We start from the raw sequence: 6,646 nt of genomic DNA, 5'->3' as shown, positions 1-6,646 counted from the left end.
CTATTTATTACTTGTATTTATTTATTTTTTCATGTTTTTTATTTTAAATTATTTTTTTATCACTTTATATATACAGTATATATATTTTTTTCACTGAGATCACTTGTACAACATGAGCGGTGGTTTCCCTGCTGTACATTTAGTGTAGAATATTGCACATTGTGATCTCTATATCCACACTGATCTCTATATACACAGTGGGGAGTATAGCACCCAGTGGTCTCGATTTACATACTAATCTTTATATACACACTGATCTCTATATACACAGTGAGTATAGCACACACTGATCTCTGTATACACACTGATCTGATATATACATTCATTTGTATATACACAGAGGTCTCAATGTACACAGGAATCTCTGAGTGGTCCTGGTTCTGATTTACTCCCCATACACTCCAAATTCTATACTTTGATACATTTCATCTCTCACCTGCTCTCCTCCTTTCACCTCATCCATCTCCCAGCTTTCCTTCGGTTCTCTGGGTGCCTGTGCACTGCTCGCCCGGCTCTCCCTCTCCTCTTCCGCCACCTGTTACTAGGGACGCAGTCCGGGGTCTGAGCGGAAACTCGTCAGACCCCACCCCCATATAGAAGCCTGTTGGACACCCCACCCCCTGGCCCCAGGAACCCTGCACTGCCCCACTAATGGGGGTGCATGGGACCAGATCTCACTCGGCCCTCCAGCCTCGGGCCCTGGTGCAGTCACACTGGCTGTAGGTCTGCCCTTGGGATACTTGGTGCTTAAATACCTGAGCATAAAATTATCATGTCATGTTATGGTATAGTATATTATTTATACTTTTCATGTTGTTAAAGAAGATGTGCTGAATTGTCACTTTTGTTACCAAAAAAGATGGAGTTCCACTTTAATAAGTTGCAGTAAAGCCTCCAACAAAGGAGCTAACAGTTTTAATGTTGCCATTTGCTCTCACAGGAAAATCCTCATATTCCAATAATCCTGCAAATCAATTAGTGAGATAGTACATACAGGGTTGAAAAAAAATAAAACATGAAATTGTGTCATATTAGCAGGTGGGGTTTTATTCCCCAGTTATATGAAGTCAACCACTATGGGGTCTATTCACGAAGCTGCCGAAGGATCTAGCCGTAGCTTCGGCCGATCCTTCGGCTAGATTCGGACCCAGGACCTCTTCGGTTCAGTAGAACTGAAGGGGTGCTGTACGGGCTATTCACTATAGCCCGTACAGCTCCCGAACGTGGCCGAGCGGCTCAGTTGAGCCGAACACATATGCCTCGGCTCGGCTGAGCCGCGCTGAAAGCCGAAGTGATCTTACGGCTGGCTCCAGTCACTTGCAGAGAGAACAGCGTCCCTTGTTACCTGCTAACCAGGGACACTGATCTCCAGACAGCTAACTCTCCTTGGCGCTCCGGGAATCTCCCTCTCCTGGCCGCCGAGGAGAGAAACACTGCTCTTTCTTTTTTTTTTATTCTGACACGGAGCCGTTTTAGAATAGAAAAAAAAATGTTTTGTCCATTGCATTGCTAGATTCCTATTAACTATTTCAATTTGCAATAGCCAATAGTAAACTAGCATTGTACCCGCCCTCTGCTGCAGTTCTCCATCAGGTCCATCAGCAGAGGGCAGGTACAATGCTAGTTTACTACTCCGACTCAGTGTTTCTCTCCTGGGCGGCCGGGAGCGGGAGACTCCCAGAGCGCCCGGGAGAGTTGTTTTTTTCTTCTTCTTTTCTTCTTTTTTTTTGACGGCAGCAGAACCGCCGGACAATAGAAAACTGTTGGGCGGAGCCAGCTGTCATTGCTAGCTCCACACAATCGTTTTCTATTTACTTTTTTCGTTCTATTTACAATTTTTCTGTTCTGCTCTGTCCCTCTGAGGGACCGAGCAGAACAGCCGAGCCGAATGCCGCTCAGCGGCATTCGGCTATTCACTCACTGCTGTTCAGCATCTATAAGAATAGGCCGAACAGCAGCGAGTAGCCTGCCGGAGGTTCGGCTCAGTCTATCCAGATGTTGGATCGGCTGAGTTGAACTCCTTCTGCACTTCGGGTCAGCCAAACATGCTGAGCATGTTCGGCCGACCTGAAGCCATGCGAAGCAAGCCGATATACGGCTGAAATCAGCTGTACAAGCCTGAAGTGAATAGCCGAACAGCGTTCGGCTCACTTCACTTGGGGTCGGTTGTTCACTCGGCTGCCCTCGGCAGCTTAGTGAATAGACCCCTATGTGCTAGACTTACCTACAGTATAGTGCAGATAACGGAGTGGTTTGTGGAACAATTGAAAAATATATGTTGCTACCATGTATTGTGCACCCCATGTTTAATTGTTTATTGTTGGTATTATATTTAAATTTACTATAGGAAAGAAAAAACATGTGCAAACGATGTAGAATTATTTTGGAAGAGGCTAAGGTGTAGCAGCAGAGAGGGGACCATAATATACTGTACTTCAAAAATGGTATGTTTGGGTGGCTTAGAATTCCGTCAGATTTTTCTTACGTCAGCAATGCAGTAATTTATGTTTGTGGTGCCGGTACAATGCCATATCTAGAGGGGGTGCCCCTATAAACCATATCGGGGGGGGTCTTACCATGTCTTTTGCTTTCTATATTAACAAAAGGAGCTTACCCCGGGGTTGTCAGCTTTCCGTGACTATTAGCTATGCCTGGAATGAGAAGGCGGATGCAATATCTCCATTGTAAAAGTGACAAACCTTTTCTTTAGTCATCATACATCTATAACAGGCCTTTTTGTCTGTTCTGTTGTTTCCCCTGCAAGTCTATAATTATATGCAAAAGTCACATTTGTCATAAGCAATCTGCTTTTGCACGTAAAACAACCAATGTTTGCACCTGATTATTATTAATTTGCTGTTCTGTCCAAAACAATTTTCACATGTTACGATTGTTCTGGAATGTTCTAATTATAATGAACAGGTAATAATTGCACACAACTTTAGCTTCAAAGAACTGTAAACACCCTACAAATATAATTAGCTGCTGAAAATAAATATAATTAACCTAAATTAAAACAAGAAAGTTTATTTTTTCAAACAAAAATGTTTTCATTTTAGGCATGAATGGATTTTAATGGGCTCCATTCTGCATTTTTAGCTATTTTCATTTACTTATTATCAGTGTAATTATAAGCATCCTCTAACTTGTCAGAAAATCAGTAGGTATGTCTGGAGGATATGAACGGATCCTGCATTACCCATTAAATCTATGTACTAAAGTTGTGCGGCTCATTATTAAGCATACAAGATTTCTAAATGGTAAATGGTGCCAAAAAATGAGAATATATATTGAGTATATATGAGTGTGTGTGTGTGTGTGCATATATAAACTCATTACAAAGGTTGATGGAAAATGCTAGGAAATGTATGCTGTGGCAGTGCATGACAATGCCACGGTGTAGTATGGCAACTTTGGCGCCCAGGACTCTCAGTCAGAGGGGCTGAGAGGTTCCACAATGTGTATACCTTTGGAGAGGAGGAACTAGTTGTTCAATTCCTTCCAGGTTTTCCAGACTGTAGTGGGATGGGATATCCAGTCCTGGGGCCAGGTGTTGCCAGTGGCCAGGTTGAGCTGATCAGGTGGCTGAGAGCAGCCTTATTAGGAAGCCAACCCAGTGCTTTAGAGAGAGTAGTGGGTGTGCAGGAAGCACACGACCACGGGCAGACTCTGCTGCGTGCTTGAGCACAAGGGACACAGCCAGGAAGGCTGGAGAGGTCCAGAGGGTTGGTGACCCTGAGATCCCTGTCGGAGAGACAGAGAGGGACAGTGACCCGCGAGGTTGAATACCAGAAGTCTTGGAGCTGAGGGAAGCTGCTGAGGACGGAAGTCTATGGGACAGCCAGATGTCGGTGAGACCAAAACATGATGTGTTAATGAGAGTCCAATGAACTGTTATGTTTCGTTTATGCTGAAGAAAAGCAAGTTATGTTGTGACGTTCATGGACTGTTGAACTTTTGATGAATAAAGACTGTCCTTTTATGTTAGTCGGCTTCAGGAGTGGTCACATAGCGCTTAAGATTGTGCTATATTCCCCAAACATCACAATGCCAATAAATATATGACATTATGAAATACCACATTTTATGATCACATGCAAAAGGCTTTATATATGAGGGTTGTTATAGAAAAAGAATAAGGAGCATGAATGGAATTGCTTTTCACCTTGCTGGAGTGTCCCAATTTTACTGTAGCAACAAGAGCTATAATGGACATCTTCCACTTATGCCAACTTGTATCCCCATGCTACTACAATAAAACAGGAACATTCCAGGTTGACATGCAAGACTTGTGTCAACTGATTCTTTTCCATTAGTCTGACTGGAGGTTGCAGAAGCTTTCATGCTTGCCTCAACACCATGCCAGATTCCTGGAATTGGAACAGGAATGCTGGGACAATGACTAAGGATTGATTTTAAAATAGGCAATTTAAGTCCCTGTCTTTAAAATAAAAGTAAATGGCATTGATTTTTTTAAATTGTATTTGACCTATTGTGCAAGTAAGCACAGCATACTTGCAGATTAGGGCACACTTACCTTAAAAGCGTGCCCTTCTCCAGTGCTGTCAGATCAATCTTCGGTACTCCTTTCTGTCCCCACTGACATCTCTGCCGCTGGCACTTCCTGGTTCTCTGAAGTTTTCTTCGGCCATTGAGTGGCCACTGATGGTGTAACTGATTGGCACATGTAATACAAAGGGGTCTATTCACTAAGCTGCCGTAGGCAGCCGAGTAAATGACCGACCTAAAGCGAAGTGAGCTATTCACTTCAGGCTGGTACGGCTGATTTCAGCCGTATATATCGGCTGAAATCAGCCGTACATCGGGTGGCTTCACTTGGCTTCAGGTCGGCCGAACATGCTCAGCATGTTTGGCCGACCCGAAGTGCAGGAGGAGTTCGACTCAGCTGATCCAACATCTGGATCGGCTAAGCCACACCTCCGGCAGGCTACTAGCTGCTGTTCAGTCTATTCTTATAAATTATTCTATATAGATTATTCTATATAGATTTTTTTTTTTCTTTTCTGACACGGCTCCATGTCAGAATAAAGAAAAAAAAAGAAAAAGCAGTGTTTCTCTCCTGGGCGGCCTGGAGACTCCCGGAGCGCCCGGGAGAGTTTGTTGTCTGAAGATCAGTGTCCCTGGTTAGCTGGTAACCAGGGATGCTGATCTCTCTGCAAGTGACCGGAGCCAGCCGTAAGATCACGGCTGGCTCCGCCCAGCTTTCAGGAGCAGGCTGTTGGCCGGCCAATAGCCGGCCGCTCGGCCAGCCTCGGCTTTCAGCGCAGCTCAGCCGAGCCGAGGCATATGTCTTCGGCTCGACTGAGCCACTCGGCTAAGTTCGGGAGCTGTACGGGCTATTGTGAATAGCCCCTACAGCAGCCCTTCGGTTCTACTGAACCGAAGGGGTCCTGGGGCCAAAGCTAGCCGTAGGATCGGCCGAAGCTACGGCTAGAATCTTCGGCTGCTTCGTCAATAGACTCCAAAGTGTACAATACACAAAAAAATAAAAAAAATTGCTGGGGTAGAGAGGAATAATTTTTTGCTGAAAAGATTTTGCATGTTCCCTCTGCTGAAAAGTCCTACGTCCCAGAATATTTTAGTTTTTCCACTTCTACTTTATCATTAAGTGAAGGGACTGCTATGTACCAGGTAAAAAGCAGTCTGAATGCTGACTGCTTTTTGCCAGGTATTTTGATGGCATTACTCCCTGAGAAATTATAACTTAATTTTAGTCATTGTGGCAAATATGTTTCTTCACATAGATATTAGGTACAAGCACTTACACGTAAGCTGAAAACAAAGTAAGCAAATCTTACAATAATATCTAGTGTTGCTATATGAATAACCTTAGTCATGCATCCCTATCACAACCTTTATCATGTGTAGTCCTAAGGTATCTTTTCAGGTTAAATATTGTGTTGTTGCACTTTACCTGTCCACTCATACACATTTCCTGTGACAACTACCTACCTATGTCTCTAATGTGCTCCCAACAGTCCCTATTAAAAGTATTAATGATGGAAACCATCGCAATATTGCTTGTAAAAAAAAGTGCTACATAAGGTGTTACCTTCCATGTAGAGAAACTGTAGATGTTGGTATAAGGTTTGTTCCATTATATCACAAACTGGTTTTAGACATGCATAGTATTCAATAATCTTGAATATATCAAGCACTATATACAACATTTTTTTTTAATACAGTACTTTTTTTAAACCCAATCCATCTAGCAGATACAGTTATCTAAGTGTGTAGACCTACTGTGCAAAACAAATGTAAAACAAAATTTGCATACACATAGTATGTAATATATACTGTGGGGTGGGAAGGTTTGAAATATATATAAATTATCAATAAAGCTTTGATTTGTTTATAATGGAGGGTCCCCTATTAATTTGTTAACAAAAAAGATTTTTCCCCCAAAAAAGGGGATCCCACCACTGTTTCAAAATGTTTTGACCATACACTTTGGGGTCTATTCACAAAGCTGCTGAAGGATCTGGCCGTAGCTTCGGCCGATCCTTCAGCTAGCTTCGGCCACAGGACCCTTTCGGTTCAGGAGAACCGAGGGGGTGCTGTATGGGCTATTCACAATAGCCCGTACAGCTCCCGATCACGGCCGAGCGGCTCAGCCGAGCCGATC

Source organism: Nanorana parkeri, unplaced genomic scaffold (assembly GCF_000935625.1).
Source record: "Nanorana parkeri isolate BGI_ZX_2015 unplaced genomic scaffold, ASM93562v1 scaffold253, whole genome shotgun sequence".
NCBI classification, from domain to species: domain Eukaryota; kingdom Metazoa; phylum Chordata; class Amphibia; order Anura; family Dicroglossidae; genus Nanorana; species Nanorana parkeri.
The sequence above is the reverse complement of the archived record's forward strand: the minus strand, read 5'-3'. Positions refer to the sequence as shown.